Consider the following 10,679-nt stretch of genomic DNA (forward strand, 5'->3'; position numbering starts at 1 on the left):
TAAATAAATAAATAAAGGTTAAATAAATAAAGGTTAAATAAATAAAGGTTAAATAAATAAATAAAGGTTAAATAAATAAAGGTTAAACAAATAAAGGTTAAATAAAGGTTACATAAAGGTTACATAAAGGTTAAATAAATAAATAAAGGTTAAATAAATAAAGGTTGAAAAGGTTAAATAAATACATAATGGTTAAATAAAGGTTAAATAAAGGAGAAAAGGGGTTAAATAAACAAATGAAGGTTAAGTAAAGGTTAAATAAATAAAGGTTAAACAAATAAAGGTTAAATAAAGGTTAAATAAAGGTTACATAAATAAATAAATAAATAAAGGGAAGAGGGTGCCATTTGTGACGAACGTCCAAACATTATACTGGCTCTTTTAGGAGGCAGCTCCTTTAATGCCAGAGCAGGAGGAGATAGCAGAAGGAGATAGTAGGAGGAAAAAACAGGAGGCTAGAAAAGATAGCAGGAGGCTTGAGACTTGCAAAAATCTCTGGAACATGCTAACATCTCTGACGAGTCTACGATACGTAAAACACTAAACAAGAATGGTGTTCATGGGAGGACACCATGGAAGAAGACACTGATGTCCAAAAAAAGTCATTGCTGCACGTCTGAAGTTCGCAAAATAGCATCTGGATGTTCCACAGCGCTACCGGCAAAATGTTCTGTGGACAGATAAGGAGAAGTTTGGAGGAGATAGCAAGAGGCAGGAAAAGTTAGCAGGAGGGTGGAGGAATTCGCAAGAAGCTGGAGGATCATTCAGAAGGCTGGAGAAGTTTACAGGAGTACTTAGGAGGCAGGAGCAGGAGGCTAGAGGACAAAGCAGGAGGCAGGAGAAGATAGCAAGAGGCTGGAGGAGATAGAGGGATGAAATAGCAAGAGGATATAGAAGGAGGCAGGAGGAAATAGCAGGAGGCTGGAGGAGTGGGCGTGAGGAGATAGCAGGAGGCAGGAAAAGATTGCAGGAGGCTAGAGGAGACAGTAGGAGGCTAGAGGAGATAGCAGGGGCAGGAGGACTTGCAGGAGGAGATAGCAGGAGGCTGGAGGATATTGTAGAAGGCTGAGTTGATAGCAGAAGGAGTCAGCAGGAGGCAGGACGAGTAGCAGGATGACAGTGCGATGAGATAGCTGGAGGCTGGAGGAGATAGCAGGAGGCTGGAGTAAATAGCAGAAGGCTGGATGAAATAGCAGGAGGCAGGAGGATATAGCAGGAGGAGATAGCAAGAGGCAGGAGATAGCAGGAGGCAGGAGGAAATGGCACAAGGAGATACCAGGAGGAGATAGCAGGAGGAAGGAGATAGCAGGAGGCCCGGAGGAAATGGCACAAGGAGATACCAGGAGGATATAGCAGGAGGAGATAGCAAGAGGCAGGAGATAGCAGGAGGCCCGGAGGAAATGGCACAAGGAGATACCAGGAGGATATAGCAGGAGGAGATAGCAAGAGGCAGAAGGAAATGGCACAAGGAGATACCAGGAGGAGATAGCAGGAGGAATTCGCAGGATTTTGGAAGAGATAGCAGGAGGCTGTTGGAGATAGCAGGCGACTATAGGAGATAGCAGGAGGAGATAGCAGGAGGCTGGAGCTCTGAGCATCTGATATGACCCACCAGGCCAATATAAGGAGCAGCATGTCTCCACCAGGCCTTCCCAAACACACACACACACACACACACACACACACACACACACACACACACACACACACACACACACACATACACACACACACCAGGTCAATATAAGGAGCAGCAGGTCTCCCTGGCTCTGGCAGAAGGGAGGTTAGAAAAGTTAAACCCTATTAGACCACACATCACTGCCCAGGCCAACTGTGGTCCACTCCTACTGTCTGTCCACGCATCACTGCCCAGGCCAAACTGTGGTCCTACTGTCTGTCCACACATCACTGCCCAGGCCAAACTGTGGTCCTACTGTCTGTCCACACATCACTGCCCAGGCCAACTGTCCAATGACGGCTGGGCAGGAACACAAGGCCCCTGTCAGAGAGTGTTAAAAGGTCACTGTGTCCTTGCGCCCCTAAAACCTTACAAAGCCAATTATTAGCCGATCTAGTATCTACCCACCTACCTTCACCGAAGACCAACATTTTCATTGGACGGATCTAGTCCTACAGATTGGGGCGGCAGGGTAGCCTAGTGGTTAGAGCGTTGGACTAGCATTGGACCGGAAGGTTGCAAGTTCAAGCTGACAAGGTACAAATCTGTCGTTCTGCCCCTGAACAGGCGGTTAACCCACTGTTCCTAGGCCAGTTAACCCACTGTTCCCCAGTAGGCCGTCATTGAAAATAAGAATTTGTTCTTAACTGACTTTCCTAGTTAAATAAAGGTAAAAAAATATATTTAAAAAATAGTGACATGTCCAGAAGGACAGGATGCTCATAAGGTGTCCTGTCCATTTTATGCCAGTCAGTCAGAGCCTCTCCAAAGCCCCCCACCGTGTACCCATCCCTACACCCCCCTGGCCATTCTTCCAGGCTGTGAGTGAGGAGGATCTCAGTAATGTCTCGGCAGATGGGTTTGAGATGGGCTTTTAGAGAGGAGGTTTAGTCCGGGCGCGGAGGGCAGCGGGGGATCGGTTTCAGGGTCGACGGAGACAAGAGAAGCCAACGGTTTCCAGGTGAAGAGAGATTACCGACTACCAGAGGACCTCAACTGTTGATTCTATACCACGGATTGGGCTTTTTATTTTTTAATTTCTTCTTTCCAAAGAGACCATTTTAAAGGTTTTTCTCCAAAGTGTTAATGCATGTTCGATATACCTTTGATAAATAGCTTAATGCTAATACCAAGCAGTGGGGATTCTGTTTAGGCTGGAACATAAATTCAGGAATGTGGCTTTAAAAAGTCAGTTAGGAGAGCACACTACCCTTTTAGGTTTTACGCCTTCACCCCTCCCCTGACACTCCACACCTTCTGTGTTCCTCCTATTCTACTGCTATATTAATAATATCGTATTAATTCATTATATAATTGCAAGTGACAGTAAAAATAGGAAAGCACCTTCTCTACCCATGGTGACTATCCTATCATTCTGACCGTGCCCCGTGGCCAGACCGTGCCCTCGGCCCTGCACAGTAGACTGCCTTTTGTTCATGTTGTCGTAGGTCGTCCAGGTCACACGGGTTGGTGTCAGGATGCATTTCCTCTCGAAACCAAGTGAGGGGGGTTTACCACAGCGCTGCAATCTGGGCCCATTTCTCAAGCCCACTAAACCCTTTGACACCGCAGTTTTTAATTAAAATTACATTACGCGTAATCAGCCGGAAGAGTTAGTCAGGGAGGGAGGGAGGGAGGGGGGTACACTTCTTGATTACAAACCTGTGAAGGATGAGTCTGTTGTCAGCCTGCTAAAGACAAGGGCAGGCTAATGCCAGGTCAAGACTGCCCATGGGATGGGGAGGCTCAGGTCTGGCCATGGGATGGGATGGGGAGGGGAGGCTCAGGTCTGGCCATGGGATGGGATGGGGGGGGGGAGGAGGCCATGAGATGGGATGGGGAGGGGAGGCTCAGGTCTGGCCATGGGATGGGATGGGGAGGGGAGGCTCAGGTCTGGCCATGGGATGGGATGGGGAGGGGAGGCTCAGGTCTGGCCATGAGATGGGATGGGGAGGGGAGGCTCAGGTCTGGCCATGGGATGGGATGGGGAGGGGAGGCTCAGGTCTGGCCATGGGATGGGATGGGGAGGGGGGAGGCTCAGGTCTGGCCATGAGATGGGATGGGAGGGGGAGGCTCAGGTCTGGCCATGGGAGGAGAGGGGAGGGGATGGGAGGGGGAGGAGAGGGGAGGGGAGGCTCAGGTCTGGCCATGGGAGGAGAGGAGATGGGATGGGGAGGGGAGGGGAGGGGCGGGGAGGCTCAGGTCTGGCCATGGGATGGGATGGGGAGGGGAGGGTCTGGTGAGCCATGTTTTCAGCACTTTTATTTCCATGACTGATCAACACTAATTTTCTCTTTGCTCTCTAGTCTCTCTGCAGCAGACATATGGTGAGCAATATGTTGGGAACATTGAACTGTGACATCACATTTCAATACATATAGAATCGTGATACAGTGGCAGGAAACGGTATGTGAAGCCTTTGGAATCACCTGGATTTCTGCATCAATCGGACAAAGACCTAGATGCACTATTGTAAAGTGGCTGTTCCACTGGATGTCATAAGGTGAAAGCACCAATTTGTAAGTCGCTCTGGATAAGAGCGTCTGCTAAATGACTTAAATGTAAATGTAAATGTACAAAACGTTTGATCTGATCTTCCTCTAAGTCACAACAACAGACAATCACAGTCTGCTTATTTAAACTAATAAAACACAAATTGTTGTATGTTTATTGTCTATATTGAATACGTCATTTAAACATTCACACTACAGCACATTGAGTTATCAGCTGATGTACGAAGGGCTTTATAAATACATTAGATTTGATTTGGCAGTGTAGGTTGTAAAAAAAAGTATGTGAACCCCTCCTCATTGGCTAATGACTTCTCCAGAAGTATGTGAACCCCTCCTCATTGGCTAATGACTTCTCCAGAAGTATGTGAACCCCTCCTCATTGGCTAATGACTTCTCCAGAAGTATGTGAACCCCTCCTCATTGGCTAATGACTTCTCCAGAAGTATGTGAACCCCTCCTCATTGGCTAATGACTTCTCCAGAAGTATGTGAACCCCTCCTCATTGGCTAATGACTTCTCCAGAAGTATGTGAACCCCCCTCATTGGCTAATGACTTCTCCAGAAGTATGTGAACCCCTCCTCATTGGCTAATGACTTCTCCAGAAGTATGTGAACCCCTCCTCATTGGCTAATGACTTCTCCAGAAGTATGTGAACCCCTCCTCATTGGCTAATGACTTCTCCAGAAGTATGTGAACCCCCCCTCATTGGCTAATGACTTCTCCAGAAGTATGTGAACCCCTCCTCATTGGCTAATGACTTCTCCAGAAGTATGTGAACCCCCTCCTCCCCCCTCATTGGCTAATGACTTCTCCAGAAGTATGTGAACCCCCTCATTGGCTAATGACTTCTCCAGAAGTATGTGAACCCCTCCTCATTGGCTAATGACTTCTCCAGAAGTATGTGAACCCCCCTCATTGGCTAATGACTTCTCCAGAAGTATGTGAACCCCCCCTCATTGGCTAATGACTTCTCCAGAAGTATGTGAACCCCTCCTCATTGGCTAATGACTTCTCCAGAAGTATGTGAACCCCCCTCATTGGCTAATGACTTCTCCAGAAGTATGTGAACCCCCTCATTGGCTCCTCATTGAACCCCCTCATTGGCTAATGACTTCTCCAGAAGTATGTGAACCCCCCTCATTGGCTAATGACTTCTCCAGAAGTATGTGAACCCTAATGACCCTCATTGGCATTGGCTAATGACTTCTCCAGAAGTATGTGAACCCCCCTCATTGGCTAATGACTTCTCCAGAAGTATGTGAACCCCCTCATTGGCTAATGACTTCTCCAGAAGTATGTGAACCCCTCCTCATTGGCTAATGACTTCTCCAGAAGTATGTGAACCCCTCATTGGCTAATGACTTTGTGAACCCCCTCTAATGACTTCTCCAGAAGTATGTGAACCCCTCCTCATTGGCTAATGACTTCTCCAATGACATTGGCTAATGACTTCCAGAAGTATGTGAACCCCCCTCATTGGCTAATGACTTCTCCAGAAGTATGTGAACCCCTCCTCATTGGCTAATGACTTCTCCAGAAGTATGTGAACTTCTCCCCCCTCATTGGCTAATGACTTCTCCAGAAGTATGTGAACCCTCCTCATTGGCTAATGACTTCTCCAGAAGTATGTGAACCCCCTCATTGGCTAATGACTTCTCCAGAAGTATGTGAACCCCCCTCATTGGCTAATGACTTCTCCAGAAGTATGTGAACCCCCCTCATTGGCTAATGACTTCTCCAGAAGTATGTGAACCCCTCCTCATTGGCTAATGACTTCTCCAGAAGTATGTGAACCCCCCTCATTGGCTAATGACTTCTCCAGAAGTATGTGAACCCCCCTCATTGGCTAATGACTTCTCCAGAAGTATGTGAACCCCTCCTCATTGGCTAATGACTTCTCCAGAAGTATGTGAACCCCTCCTCATTGGCTAATGACTTCTCCAGAAGTATGTGAACCCCCCTCATTGGCTAATGACTTCTCCAGAAGTATGTGAACCCTCCTCATTGGCTAATGACTTCTCCAGAAGTATGTGAACCCCCTCATTGGCTAATGACTTCTCCAGAAGTATGTGAACCCCTCCTCATTGGCTAATGACTTCTCCAGAAGTATGTGAACCCCCATCATTGGCTAATGACTTCTCCAGAAGTATGTGAACCCCCCTCATTGGCTAATGACTTCTCCAGAAGTATGTGAACCCCCTCATTGGCTAATGACTTCTCCAGAAGTATGTGAACCCCCTCATTGGCTAATGACTTCTCCAGAAGTATGTGAACCCCCTCATTGGCTAATGACTTCTCCAGAAGTATGTGAACCCCTCCTCATTGGCTAATGACTTCTCCAGAAGTATGTGAACCCCCCCTCATTGGCTAATGACTTCTCCAGAAGTATGTGAACCCCTCCTCATTGGCTAATGACTTCTCCAGAAGTATGTGAACCCCTCCTCATTGGCTAATGACTTCTCCAGAAGTATGTGAACCCCCTCATTGGCTAATGACTTCTCCAGAAGTATGTGAACCCCTCCTCATTGGCTAATGACTTCTCCAGAAGTATGTGAACCCCTCCTCATTGGCTAATGACTTCTCCAGAAGTATGTGAACCCCCTCATTGGCTAATGACTTCTCCAGAAGTATGTGAACCCCCCTCATTGGCTAATGACTTCTCCAGAAGTATGTGAACTTCTCCCCCTCCTCATTGGCTAATGACTTCTCCAGAAGTATGTGAACCCCTCCTCATTGGCTAATGACTTCTCCAGAAGTATGTGAACCCCTCCTCATTGGCTAATGACTTCTCCAGAAGTATGTGAACCCCTCCTCATTGGCTAATGACTTCTCCAGAAGTATGTGAACCCCCCTCATTGGCTAATGTCCAGAAGTATGTGAACCCCTCCTCATTGGCTAATGACTTCTCCAGAAGTATGTGAACCCCCCTCATTGGCTAATGACTTCTCCAGAAGTATGTGAACCCCTCCTCATTGGCTAATGACTTCTCCAGAAGTATGTGAACCCCTCCTCATTGGCTAATGACTTCTCCAGAAGTATGTGAACCCCCCCCCTCATTGGCTAATGACTTCTCCAGAAGTATGTGAACCCCCCTCATTGGCTAATGACTTCTCCAGAAGTATGTGAACCCCTCCTCATTGGCTAATGACTTCTCCAGAAGTATGTGAACCCCTCCTCATTGGCTAATGACTTCTCCAGAAGTATGTGAACCCCTCCTCATTGGCTAATGACTTCTCCAGAAGTATGTGAACCCCCCCCTCATTGGCTAATGACTTCTCCAGAAGTATGTGAACCCCTCCTCATTGGCTAATGACTTCTCCAGAAGTATGTGAACCCCTCCTCATTGGCTAATGACTTCTCCAGAAGTATGTGAACCCCTCCTCATTGGCTAATGATTTCTCCAGAAGTATGTGAACTTCTCCCCTCCTCATTGGCTAATGACTTCTCCAGAAGTATGTGAACCCCTCCTCATTGGCTAATGACTTCTCCAGAAGTATGTGAACCCCCCTCATTGGCTAATGATTTCTCCAGAAGTATGTGAACCCCCTCATTGGCTAATGACTTCTCCAGAAGTATGTGAACCCCTCCTCATTGGCTAATGACTTCTCCAGAAGTATGTGAACTCCCCCTCATTGGCTAATGACTTCTCCAGAAGTATGTGAACCCCTCCTCATTGGCTAATGACTTCTCCAGAAGTATGTGAACCCCCCTCATTGGCTAATGACTTCTCCAGAAGTATGTGAACCCCCCTCATTGGCTAATGACTTCTCCAGAAGTATGTGAACCCCCCTCATTGGCTAATGACTTCTCCAGAAGTATGTGAACCCCCTCATTGGCATTGGCTAATGACTTCTCCAGAAGTATGTGAACCCCCCCTCATTGGCTAATGACTTCTCCAGAAGTATGTGAACCCCTCCTCATTGGCTAATGACTTCTCCAGAAGTATGTGAACCCCTCCTCATTGGCTAATGACTTCTCCAGAAGTATGTGAACCCCTCCTCATTGGCTAATGACTTCTCCAGAAGTATGTGAACCCCCTAGGCTAATGACTTCTCCAGAAGCTAATTGGAGTCAGGAATCAGCAAACCCGGAGTCCAAACCCGGAGTCCAAACCCGGAGTCAAACCCGGAGTCCAATCAATGAGAGGAGATTGGAGATGTTGGTTAGAGCTGCCTTGCCCTAATAAAAATTGCTATAAGAAGCATTGCCTGATGTAAACCGTGTCTTGAACAAAAGAGATGTCAGAAGACCTAAGATTAATAAGAATGGTTTACTTGCGTAAAGCTGGAAAGGCTTACAAAAGTATCTCTTAAAGCCTTGATGTTCATCAGTCCACGGTAAGACAAATCGTCTATGAATGGAGAAAGTTCAGCACTGTTGCTACTCTCCCTAGGAGTGGCCGTCCTGCAAAGATGACTGCAAGAGCACAGCACAGAATGCTCAATGAGGTTAAGAAGAATCCTAGAGTGTCAGCTAAAGACTTACAGACATCTCTGGAACATGCTAACATCTCTGGTGATGAGTCTGCGATACGTAAAACACTAAACAAGAATGGTGTTCATGGGAGGACACCACGGAAGAAGACACTGATGTCCAAAAAAAAAACATTGCTGCACGTCTGAAGTTCGCAAAATAGCACCTGGATGTTCCACAGCGCTACTGGCAAAATGTTGTGTGGACAGATGAAACTACAGTTGAGTTGTTTGGAAGGAAGGAACACAACACTATGTGTAGAGAGAAACCTCATCCCAGCTATACCGTATGCTGGAAGGAGCATCGTGCTTTGGGGCTACTGCCTCAGGGCCTGGACTGCTTGGTATCATTGACGGAAAAATGAATTCCCAAGTTTATCAAGACATTTTGCAGGAAAATGTAAGGCTATCTGTCCGCCAATTGAAACCCAACAGAATTTGGATGATGCAACAGGACAATGACCCAAATCAACAGAAGAAAATACGCCTTCTGGAGTGGCCCAGTCAGAGTCCTGACCTCAACCTGATTGAGATGCTGTGGCATGACCTCAAGAGAGCAGTTCACACCAGACATCCCAAAAATATTGCTTTAACTGAAACAGTTTTGTAAAGAGGAATGGTCCAAAATTCCTCCTGACCGTTTTGCAGGTCTGATCCGCAACTACAGAAAACGTCTGGTTGAGGTTATTGCTGCCAAAGGAGGGTCAACCAGTTATTAAATCCAAGGGTTCACATACTTGTTCCCACCCTGCACCTTGAACGTTTACACGGTTTGTTCAATAAAGACATGAACATGTATAATTGTTTGTGTGTTATTAGTTAAAGCAGACTGTGGTTGTCTAGTGACCGAGATGAAGATCAGATCCAAAGGGTTCACGTACTTTTCCTTGCCACTGTATATATATAGAATCGCAATAAATATCGTATCAGTACCTAAGTACGGTGATAATATCGTATTGTGAGGTCCACAATTCGCAGCTGCACTGCACGCACGCACGCACACACACACGCACGCACGCACGCACGCACGCACACACACACACACACACACACAGTTGAGTGATCCACCAACAGGTTGAGGCCACTGAGGTGTCAAAGCCAGGTCGTCCCAGTACTCTAATATAGCCTCATCTAGACTATGGTCTCAACTATACAGAACGGAGGGAGAGGAATCACATCCGGGAGAATGTTTCTGGGAACGTGGAGAAGTCTCCATAAGAGGAGGAGCTTTCCTTTTTAACCAATCACGTATTGAGTGGTGAGACTTTTGTCCAATGACAGGTACAATAGCACAAATCAAAGGACGTGCAACCTAGTCACAGCAACACTGTATATTTGATGTTACCTGATAGATGTTTCTGTCTGAACCTACAGCCTGATAGATGTTTATATCTGAACCTACAGCCTGATAGATGTTTATATCTGAACCTACAGTCTGATAGATGTTTATGTCTGAACCTACAGCCTGATAGATGTTTATGTCTGAACCTACAGCCTCTGTCTGATAGATGTTTATGTCTGAACCTACATCCTGATAGATGTTTATGTCTGAACCTCTGTCTGATAGATGTTTATATCTGAACCTACAGTCTGATAGATGTTTATGTCTGAACCTACAGCCTGATAGATGTTTATGTCTGAACCTACAGCCTCTGTCTGATAGATGTTTATGTCTGAACCTACAGCCTGATAGATGTTTATGTCTGAACCTCTGTCTGATAGATGTTTATATCTGAACCTACAGCCTGATAGATGTTTATGTCTGAACCTACAGCCTGATAGATGTTTATATCTGAACCTACAGCCTCTGTCTGATAGATGTTTATGTCTGAACCTACAGCCTCTGTCTGATAGATGTTTATGTCTGAACCTACAGCCTCTGTCTGATAGATGTTTATATCTGAACCTACAGCCTGATAGATGTTTATATCTGAACCTACAGCCTCTGTCTGATAGATGTTTATGTCTGAACCTACAGCCTCTGTCTGATAGATGTTTATGTCTGAACCTACAAC

The sequence above is a fragment of the Oncorhynchus nerka genome, linkage group LG14 (genome assembly GCF_034236695.1).
Source record: "Oncorhynchus nerka isolate Pitt River linkage group LG14, Oner_Uvic_2.0, whole genome shotgun sequence".
NCBI lineage: Eukaryota > Metazoa > Chordata > Actinopteri > Salmoniformes > Salmonidae > Oncorhynchus > Oncorhynchus nerka.